Below are 12,121 nucleotides of genomic sequence, written 5' to 3'. Positions count from 1 at the left end.
CAAATGGCAGTCCATCACACACTACAAACACTATGTATAAAAAAAAGATGTGGTATGATTGCCAATGACACAACTATCCACAAAAGACCAAAATGACACAGACATTAACAACTATAGGTCACCGTACTGTCTTCAACAATGAGCAAAGCCCATACTGCATAGTCAGCTATAAAAGGCCCCGATAAGACAATGTAAAAAAATTCAAACGAGAAAAGTAACGGCCTTATTTATTTAAAAAAACTGAAAGAAAAAAACAAATATGTAACACATAAACAAACGACAACCACTGAATTGCAGGCTCCTGACTTGGAACCCTCACATACATAAAAAAATGTGGCGGGGTTAAACATATAAGCGGGATCCCACCCCTTCCCCCAACCTGGGACAGTGGTGTAACAGTACAACATAAGAACGAACTATAAAAGTTAGTTGAAAAAGGCTGAACTCATCAAATAGACAAATATACAAGTGGACGTGGCTGGGTACTTATACATCCCGACACAAAAAGACACATTGAACAGATCTGAGAGTACTCGCAGTTATCTGACAGCTAGTTCAAAGCCACTAGCAACTATTAAAAAAATCTTGCATCTAAGACTAAACAATCAATCCGTACACATCCAACATCCAATGGATTTAGGATAAAGACGTCATAAACAGCCAGAGAAAAACACGACCTTGTGCAATGCCAAGTTACATGTACCGACAGTTTGTAGATCCATGAATATGCATACAAATTATGTATATAACATACTAGTAATATTTAGTTAGCTTTTAATTTAATGATAACAAAATCTATATTTATACCAATAAAAAACAATATTCAATGATCTTATTACAGTGTGGAATAGGTAACCTTTTAGAATAAGTTTATTTAAAGGAGCGACAAGTTTACATGGATCATTTCTAAATTTCCGGGTACGGTTAACATCATTTCTGTAAAAATGAGAATGTGCTATCCCGTTTGAAATAAGTTTTCTACAGGTACAACCAAACTTCAAAACAAAATCTTTATACCTATGGAAAAATTCAATAAAGAATTTAAGTAATTTATGGTAACGATATCTCTAATTAATTTACCAGTAATACAAAGGTTGCGTTCGTTAAAATCAAAAACGTCACAACAGACACGGGCATAGCGAACAAGTTATGGAATATAAACACCGTAAAATGATACCAAAGGAACATCACCATCTAGAAATGGAAAATTAACAATAGGGAACGTTAATTTTAGTGTTGAGTGTCCCGTTTAAAACCGAAATATCTAAATCCAGGAAAGGACAGTTATTACCGAATAAATTTGATATATTTAAAGTAAGTTTCTTGGGGTAAATTTCAGCAGTATATTGAGAAAATTCTTGATTATTTAACGAAAAAATATCATCAGGATAACGGTAAGTGTGTTGAATTTATTAATTAAATGCAATTTCGACTGGTCTTTCCTTAGTTTAGTCATAAACTGTGTTTCGTAACAGTGCACAAACAAATCCGCTATAAAGGGGCACAATTAGTGCCCATGGAAATACCTACAACCTGTCGATAAACGTTGTTGCCGAAACGTACATAAATATTATCAAGGAGAAAATTAACAGCTTCAATCATCTCATCACACCTTCAGTGAATATATGTGTCTGTTTCCTATGCCATAGTTCTGTCTCCCTTCCTGTAGACCAATCTGACTAACAATTGACTGGTAATTTTCATGCGAATTTGGTTTGTAAACAAAACAAGGGTCATTAATGGACTATTTAGCTACTAGTATAACGGTGTCACCGGACAATGCCGCGACTCTACATGCTGAAATAAAACTATGGTCTTGCTAGAAGTTCCTGATGTATACTTTGATTGAGTCTCACTACGTTTTACTTCCTTAGCAGGTCTTCGTGTCTGTGCCATCTTATCAATACTAACAACAAACTTATAACTTATCCATTGGCCCCTTAAGGATAACGGCCTCTCTACTGTTTGTCTGGGTACCTAGCAAAGTGTTCTGCATAAATAATACTGGTCAAATACCATTTAAAGTAGAATCTGATCAGTAGATAAAGCATTTGAAAGTCTGTAATGTTTTAAATTGTTGCCTGTAAATGCGCTTATAGATTTGCGCATGCTACTGTTTTATGTTACGTCGAGTAATCATAATCTATGTTGAGTTTATAGTATTTGTCCCTGTATAAAACGTCCAACAGAAGTTCAAGAAAAACGAATTATTCCGGCAACTTATTGTAATTTAGCTATGATAGCAAGTGGTTAAGCTCAATAGTAGATATGTTGTCTTGTATATATTGTGCTGGTTATGGTGTATTCATGTCCAACTTCAGTCTTTTATTTGCATTTGACACGTTCCTGATCATTAATTTCTGATTGGCTAGTTGCAAGTATCTCTTGGAGGATATAGCAGCAGTGATCAAAGTTCTTCATATGTCGTCGCTTGTCTTGAACACATGTTCTGTCGCGTAAGCAGTATAGTTGACCCAATGCGGTCGCGTTAGGGTCAAAGAACATTGGTGGCATTGTCATCTACATATTCGTTAAGGAATTGGATTCATGAAGATATTTTTTAAAGCCTGTTCTAAATCTGTCACTACTGTTACACAATTACCTTATTTAATATAAGTAGACTTGAAAAGAAAAATGACGATCAATTACGTTGTCTGTGATTTCCATAAAGTGTATAAGAAGTATAGGAATATTATATGACATACTTGAAGCCGACCAACTTGCATGTATGCTACAAATATTATAAATAAGTAAAATGATAAGGCATGAATATATATGAATTACAAAAAGAAACTGAAATAGAATAGACATTTGTATGAGATCTACTGGGAATGCCTAAGCATAAATCGCTATTATAAAGACTCAAACATAAGCACCCAATTCATTATCAATATCTTATTAAAAACTTGTTTCGCAAACGTCATTGCTGAAATGAAAAGAAAATGGAATGAAATCTTTTGAGAATGCCACCGAGTACAGTGCAATTGAAACGACTTAACAAAAATAGAATAGAAATATGTATGAAATCATATTAGAATGTCCGCATATACAGCTCTATGTCTAACGGCTCACATAAATTTTAGTTTTAAAGAACTTGAAAGGACATATAATAAAAAAGCATATGTTAAATTATATGTCAATGTAGAGTTTTTCATCTTAATATCAATGGTAATTTTTATGCCCCACCTACGATAGAAGAGGAACATTATGTTTTCTGGTCTGTGTGTCCGTGCGTCCGTTTGTCCGTCCGTTCGTCCGTCTGTCCCGCTTCAGGTTAAAGTTTTTGGTCAAGGTAGTTTTTGATGAAGTTGAAGTCCAATCAACTTCAAACTTAGTACACATATTCCCTATGATATGATCTTTCTCATTTTAATGCCAAATTAGAGTTTTTGTCCCAATGTCACAGTCCACTGAACATAGAAAATGATAGTGCGAGTTGGCCATTCGTGTACTGAGGACACATTCTTGTTATTCATATTTCAGCTGAATAATTGTTACTGTATGTTAACAAGTTTAATGATCATAAAACCAATAAAGATTCCTATGATTTATGATTCTATATATTTTTCATTAGAGCCAATGAGTAGGGATACAAAATGGTCGCTGTTATAGGGCGCTTAATTCTTTTATTGTAAAAAAAAATATATATATATATAAAGAAAGGTGCTCATGTACATCAATATCATCTTTGATATATGTGGTGTGCTTCGTGTATTTTTGCTAGATTCGACTTAAAATTGACAAACAAAATATATTTATTTCCTGAGAGGAATAGAAACATAACTCCTTGTTCACGAGAAACAACAATGAGTTTCAAGCTTTCGTGTTAAATAAAATTTAACAGATATCTTCCTGAAAAAGTTAAATCACAAAAATATCGAACACTGAGGAAAATTTAACACATGTTTAACTTTGAAAGTACCTTAGCTAATGAGATTAAACATGTTTAACTAAGGGATAACGACTGTTATGATCCTTACTTGGCACAGCAAATTCCTTTATGTAGAAAATGGTGGATTAAACCCAGTTTTATAGCTAGCTACTCTCTCATTTGTATAAAAACGTAGTCATTTCTACAGATATATTACTTGCGTTTAAAATTAATTTAATAAAAAAAGCTATTTAGTATATTAGCTAGTGTTCAACTAAACAAACGATACACTAAAATGGCGAAGGGTTTGTCCAAATACAAAACAGAAGCATTCACGATTCGTACCCGACAAAACAGAAGTTTACTCAATGAAACTATATTTTGAAAACCCTATAGACGAACAAAGTAAATATTATGTGTATTGTATGCATCCTTTACAATAAACACATAAAATGACAAGTGTTATCTATAATACAAGTAATAGTATTGACTTGAAAGTGTGATGCTGTTTCTGCAAAATCAAGTCTAAACTTTCACTTTCTAACAAAGTTTAAAAATAATTTTAAAATTTCCAAATATATAAATAGATTCCTACTTCAGTTGGGATTTACATATAAAACGTTTCTGCTAGACATTGTTTCTGAAGCTGCTACTGCACCTATGTCAACATTACTCAGTCAGGTGAATATTTATAGAAATAGTAAGTTTGATTTATTTTTTTTATTCTGCTCTGTCAACAGTTTTTAACAAATTATTTTTTATCTGTAACTAGTTCATATAAGCAATAGCAAATTTAGTATGTTAACTGTTTTGGGTGAGTTTTAGCACAAAGTCAGTCGTAATGGGTGCTTAACGCATTATGAATCACTCATCATCACAGATGGGTGATAATTTTAGGTGTGTGACAATTTTGAGGGCAGTCGTCGTGAAGTACATGTATGCAAAAGACAATATGTAATTTAAAGTTCAACATAGTAATTATCAGATACACCCAGATATTTAGGATATATTTTTATTAATTTGATATTAATTTGGGAGGGGTACTTGAGAAATTTGACATTTCTTAAGTTTTGAATATAATAAATGTACGATGTCTAATACCTAATACCAAATATTTATATATGCACTTCCATTAGTAACAACCATAGCAAAGGAGCCTCGGTCCTAACAGCTGATATTTTAGTTTGTCGACATTTGAAGTATGTATTTCCTTTCTTCATGCGAAATTCGAGTGTGTTTACAAATAATTTGCAGTATTTCTTATTGCACATTGAATTGTCAGTAACTTTATTATATTGATGAATATTATATATTATTGATCGCCGCATCTGTATCACTGACTTGTAAGCTGAATTATTGTCTTGTAGTCTGAATTATTTTCTCGTAAGCTGAATTACTTTCTCGTAAGCTGAATTATTTTCTCGTAAGCTGAATTATTGTCTCGTACACTGAATTATTGTCTCGTAAGCTGAATTATTGTCTCGTAAGCTGAATTATTGTCTCGTACACTGATGTTTAACACTGTTTTTCAATTATCTTAAACATTTTGAAAGTTTAGATCCGCGCGCCTATTCCGTCGTTATTCTTAGAAAAATAATAATGTAAAGAAAAAAGAAGAAGAACTCATGCAAATTAAAGAATAATTAAGGAAGTTTATTCACAAGCCATGAAATAACTTATTTGGTTTTAACATGATTTCCTGAAAACAAGCTACATGTTTTTGGTAAACTGAACTTATTTTTAGAACATGTATAATGTGCATTAAGCATACCGAACTAGGTTAACGCAGAATTTATTTTATTATGTTATAATGCTTAACTTTACTTAGATAAGATCATTCATATTTCTATAAAACATTTCAATATATAAGTCTGAAAATTACGCACAACTTTGCTATAATCAGTTTTGTTTTTGTGTTTTAAATGTTTGTACCTCAACGCGATTCGAACTCACACCTTACATACACCACATCACCAATCGCTTAATTAGCCCCAATATCAGCGCTCAATACCACTCGACCACATCCGCTATGACAAATTTAACTTCAATTGTCGAAGTGTAACCTGTTACGCAAACTTAATCGAGAGATAGACATAAAACACGTGTTTTAAGCGTGTGCACATGTTATATCATTATTTATAACAGTAAATGGGCTATGTCACAGATTTTGCTAAAATTTTGCATTAATTTTGTCTCGTTGAACTTTAACATTGTTTAACTGAAAATCGAAACAAAAATGAAAATCAAGCAAAATTAGATTAAGAAGCACAAAAGCATCCATCACCACGTATCCTTCTGTGTATTCAATGATATACATATATATCTATATATATGTGTGTATTTTTTTTTTAATTGTAGCATTTATTCCACAATGTCATCTGATTGTTTTTGCAAGTTATGTGGAATTATTTTCTTGCTTGCATTAGAGATAACAGATCTTGTTTTGGATTGGGACTTCTACGTAGAGGTTGTTAACACAACACAAGAACCTATAAATACTGCCAAAAAGCTACACACTGCAATTCTTGTTTTTGCCATTTTTGGAACATGTGCATGCGTTGCCAGCATATTGGTCAAGATAGTTTGTGTCTTGAGGAAAAAAGATGATACATTTTTCGTAATACTTTCATTGATCTCGACGTGGTTTGAAGACTTTCCCCAAATCATCCTTGCAATGATTGTGGCTTTCAAGTCATCCGAGTTAATTGATAATGTACAAGTTATCAAAGCAGGATATGCGATTGTTGAGGCAGTTATTCTAATTCTGCGATCGATGTGGCTATGTCGAATTAAGGAGATGTGTATTAAATACTGTTGTTGTGATTGCATAGATGACGACGACGACTATGATGTTGATGAGGAGAATGCAAATAAGTCATGGATCAAAACAGCAATCATATTCGATCTAATTGGAGTTGTCATCATTCTTTTGTGTGCTATAATACTTATGGTTGAACTTCAGATAGATGCTTTCAAACATACAAACGTTATTGGCCATTTTGACAATAGTACCATGGGTACTTGGAATGCGACTTATCAATAGTTATCAAAGGTACCTGCCTTGTAATACACTGAATCCTCTATTATGTTCAGTAATTGACAAATTGTATTGATAACAAATTAAACAAAAACGATTAAAAACAACTAAGTAGACAAAAACGAAGTTACTTTCTCAAAAGTTAGAATTTAATTACTTTGACATTATATGAATATTTGTCTAGTGATTTAAACCTGCAAAATTACAAAAAGAAATTGAGGCAATATCAAAACAATTCATAACTTTTATCTTGAGATAGACTATTAACTATTTTAACAATTCCTGTAAAGAAAATATAATGTTGTATAAAAATGTTATTTTCAAAACAAAAGTGTTGCGTTTTCATTATGATGTCAATATAGATAAAAATGTCCAGAAAAGAGGTGAAAAGGTCAATTTTGTAGTTTTATCTTAATCACTATAAAAATAAACAAATATTTCAACAAAATGGCATATAGACAAAGCACATCAGCAAAAAAGGAAGATAAGTATACAAAAAAATAAACATAGCACTATAACACAATGACGGGATGTATAAGTTCAAAAATTGAACTAAAAAATAAAAGTAATCATTAACAAGGATTAAATAAAAAAAAAACATAACAATTTATTAAGCTTATGAACAACGTCGGTGCTTATATTTTTTAATTGACCATCATGTATGATTTCGGACGTTGATAATGAATATTTTTAAAAAATCAGTTGTAATCTTCAGATGAATTTGGTTGTTTTATTTAAAAAAAGGATTTGGGAAATGGATAACAACAGATGCATTTGGAATATTGGTACTTATACATGTATGCTGGGAACTGGTAATTTTAGAATGACAATAGCCTCCTTTTTCAAAGATCCTGGTACACTGAGATGACCGCACATGATAAAATTCGAGGTATTAGTCTAAAAAGGACGCTGAAGAAGCCGTGTCTGTTTTATTGATTTTCTGTTCTGGATGATATATCAATGTAACCCAATCACGAAAGTTTAGATGTTAATTGAAGAAAATCATAAACATATTTGATCTTCAATCGAACAGAAACAAAACGGCTATAGACAGTTAGCACTGATAGGGCCTTATTCCAATAAGTAAAAGTAATTACACAGCAAAATGCAAAAGTCTTTTCATCAAAACTTAAAAATTAAACAATGAACTTCAATAAGAAACACATACGTTTACTCTTATATCAATCTGACCGAGAGAATTATTTTTCTTTTAGAAGTGGAACCTAAGACATGTAAGAGGAAAACAAAAAATTCCCATATTTTTCCAGTTTTAACTTGAGGTCCTAAAATTAATTCTAATGACCCGTCCCTCAACACTTTTCAATAATTTTATTCTGCATAACCATCATGATATATGCATAGTATTACAATTTCTATTCGTATAATAATTGATAAAATACAATATGCATCAGAAGTGGATCTAGATCGTTCAGTGCGTACAGTTGTGTGTGGCTTCGGGAAACTTTTTTTTTTTTTTTTTTTTTTTTTTTTTTATATATATATGTCAGATATTGATTCAAAGACATTCAATACATCTTCATTTAATTTTAGCAAATTATTAATACACAAACTTTAACATGCATAACTGGACGTACACGATCGAAATAAGAATTCGAATCTTAACGATTGAACAGATTGAGGAAATCGGAGTGAGGCGAAAAACAGTGAACGTCTTAAATGCCAAAATTCTATTTTTTACTATTAACAGCGGTTATTGTTTTCGTCAATTATTCAAAACATGTCTAAGTTTATCATACGTAGTTAGTCAATCAATCAAAAATGCATTCCTAGTCATATATTTAATCATGAAATATTTTGACTAGAATTATTAAATCCCTATACAAAAGGACCAAGTAATACCATAATCAACAAACCCCACGTGAAGGTACGTTGATGAATTACCTTCAATGTTAAACGAATTTCAACACTGGTACATATTTGAAAGTGGTTAAAAGAGTATAATGCATGCATCACCATTTGTATATTCTCAAGTTTTATAAAGTGTGAGCGTTAATCATTTCCAAATAGATGTTATATGTCGTACTGGTACATGTTATCATATTATTTTTGTTCTAATGGAAAGTGTGATGCTAGATCGATTTATAAATAGAATCAAGTCAAACACAGTTACTGTAAACTTTAAAAATAGATTTAAAATTTCCTGAAACATAAATAGAAGTTTCAATTTGAATGGGGATTTACATATTACTTATATAAGTGTTACATAACATTACTGCTATACATTGCTCAGAACCTGACTCTGCACCTCTTCAATATAACTCCGTAAGCTTAGAAGTTTTAAAACAGGTATGTTTGATTTTTTTTATTTGTCTCTCATAGAGTCGTTCTTCTCACATTTTATATCTTATTTGTAATCAGTTTATAATTGCAAATTGTGTATTTATGTCCTTGTCTGGCTTAATCTCGGTTTATATAGTAATGTTATCTTGATGAAGGCGAGCGATACTTTAAGTGGTGTAAAACATTAAAATATAAACTGTCCGCCATTAAGTAAATCTAAATCTAAATGTTTTGTATGCAAATTGAAGAGTATAAAAAGTCCTGGTGAATAAGCGTGTTTATACCAACGCGTTAGTTGATAAAAAGATCTACCCATACAATTATTTAATTTTTTTTTACGTGCTGTGCTGAGGAAAAAAAATATCATGGATAACGGGATTCTAAGAGAGCCAATTCATAATTATCACCACAGGAGTAATCTGCTAGGTACGTCAACGTGGCGAGATTTAGGGCGAAAGTCTATAAAATAGTGAGTTAATGAAAGATAGTGGCTAGAATTGTTTCTTGAGACATGAAATTTAGAACCAAGGACCCACCAAGGTATTGTTGAAAGAGTTCGTTGAATTGCAGAGAGGTTTTCCTTTGCTACTGTTATTACATGTTCCAAAAATTAGCATCTTAAGCATTTAGCATGTGGGATATAGAGTGTTAAAATAGAGGGAATTCGCAAACATATATAAAACAAAATCAGAATTTTGAAAATGAGCACACCTTGTCTTCACTCACGATAGTCGCTTGTTCGTGTGATCAAAACAAAGACGTCTGGAATACTAGTACGCGATACAAAAATATACAGTTACATGTAAGATCTAGCCGTTGTCAATGTTGCACCTTTGTTGTTTCTTTTGAATAACACAAAAAAGCATATAAATTTATAATAGACGTGCATTTGCCCTGTTCCTCGGATAAAAATTACCTGTTTGTCTACTATCACACGTCCTCGAAACAGTGCGTTGATTTTCAATTAAAGGTATAATGTAAGTGTCAGAACAAGGCAAGATAATGTATAGATAAAGAAATAATTCATTTCCACAACAACCATATGAAGGAATTCCATCATTTGGAAGATGAAATATGTGGTAAATGATAAAGAGTGAACTTGACTAAAACTTTAAAGTACTTAGTCAGTAAAATTTAAAAAAATGTTTGACATAATATTTCTTTCTTTCCATTACAGGAATTATTTCATAATGCCATCTGCTTGTGTCTGGAAGTGTTGTCGAATTTTCGTATGGATCGCATTTGAGATAGTCGATCTAGTGTTAGATTGGGACTTTTACGCAGAGGTTGTTGCAACAAAACAAGAATCTATACAGACTGCTAAAGACCTACACACTGCAATTCTTGCTTTTGCGATTTTTGGAACAGTGACATGCGTTATCAGCATAGTGATAAAGATTTATGGTGTCTGGAGGGGGAAAGAAGATTCCTTAGTCCTTTATTTACTTTCATTGATTTCAACGTGGCTTGAAGACTTTCCTCAAATTATTCTTGCAATAATTGTGGCTGTAAAGACATCCGAGTTGATTTCTAATGTACAGGTTATCAAGGCAGGATATGCGATAGCTGAGACAGTAATTCAAATTATACGACTGATGTGGCTATTCAGAATTAAAACGTTGTGTATTAGATACTGTTGCTGTGAATGCATAAATGACGAACATGAAGATAAAACTAGTACTAAAGCATGTACCAGAGGAGTTATCATATGCGATCTAACTGGTCAATGTATGTTACTTTTATGTGCTATATTCCTGATGATGGAACTTCAGTTAGATTTTTTTAAATGAACTTTCATTACTGGATTCCAATACTTAAGTCGAATTCCTGATTTTAGTAATGGATAAATAAGGGTTTTTGCCTGAAAGTTATAAAAAATTAGACGGATTATACAAATTAATCAACGCCAAGAACTGCTCGTTGTGGATAGGGGTATAATCAGTACAGATTCAAGAAAACCTTCAAAAACTAAGACACTAAACCATCAATCCCTGTTATTTTCGTTGTTCATGTCTAACAAACAAACCGGAGACGGTCATGACTCATGGTAATATACGAAGATGATGTTATAAAATCTTGGTGACAAATATTTGGGCTTAACAAATAGCCTTCGTCAATCGTTTTCATTATCGTATTCAAAATGATACACGGCTGCTGTTCTTTTCCTTACACCAACCTGTCTTTCGATCAAAGTGATAGGCAGTCATTCCGATCTGCCATGGTGAACAACTATTTATAATTATAGTGCGAAGGAAGGCGGTACATGTAAGCAAGATCATTATTTCGTGACGGAATAGTCAGTATCGCAATTTGCGAAGCTCGCGCGAAAATGTATTATCAATTAAAAACGTCTTATTTTCCGGCTTGTTTTATTTTTGTCAAAGTATTTAGTTTCATTCTATATTGGACAGGGTTAAAATCTAGTTCTTACCAAGCAATCTTTATAGTTATAGACACTACGATGGTCATTCATATGTTTGTGGAATGGTTGTTCGATATCGTCATCTTTCTGTGCACTTCAGCATACACACTGTGTTTGCAGCCTGACAATATATATTGCAACACATGGTACATGTCATACCAGTAAAGTGAGTGATTGTTGAATTTGTTTGTATGCAGCATTTTTTTGCAAGTCAGAGATCTTCACGATTTGTTTGAACAAATTCTAAATACCAAGACTTTCAATATTCACTAAATTGTACAACATACGCTCGTTATCTTCTTACTTTCTCGAATTGATGTGGGTGTTAGGAAATAAGACATATATAGTTATGATTATAGTTATATAGAGAAATGGTAAAACTTCTTTTTGCATCTTTTTGAGATGCCTTGTAAATGAATGACAGTCATATGATTAGTCGTGTAATAGGGTCCGATGATGCATCCTGGAAACGCAGAAAAGCGAAGTAAAT

The 12,121-nt window shown here is 32.2% G+C and overlaps 2 long non-coding RNA genes across 2 annotated transcripts; both read left to right on the top strand.

Moving 5' to 3' along the window:
- The first annotated feature begins 4,452 nt into the window (after positions 1 to 4,452).
- Positions 4,453 to 7,239, top strand: LOC139485082 (uncharacterized). The gene is made up of 2 exons (XR_011655251.1): positions 4,453 to 4,571; positions 6,230 to 7,239. It is a non-coding gene; the product is annotated as an uncharacterized lncRNA (long non-coding RNA).
- Positions 7,240 to 9,088: 1,849 nt separating this feature from the next.
- Positions 9,089 to 11,569, top strand: LOC139485081 (uncharacterized). Its single transcript, XR_011655250.1, has 2 exons — positions 9,089 to 9,215; positions 10,387 to 11,569. It is a non-coding gene; the product is annotated as an uncharacterized lncRNA (long non-coding RNA).
- Positions 11,570 to 12,121: the final 552 nt, after the last annotated feature.

This window comes from Mytilus edulis, chromosome 8 (genome assembly GCF_963676685.1).
Source record: "Mytilus edulis chromosome 8, xbMytEdul2.2, whole genome shotgun sequence".
In the NCBI taxonomy this organism is placed as follows: Eukaryota; Metazoa; Mollusca; class Bivalvia; order Mytilida; family Mytilidae; genus Mytilus; species Mytilus edulis.
This window is presented reverse-complemented; position numbering and strand designations above follow the sequence as displayed.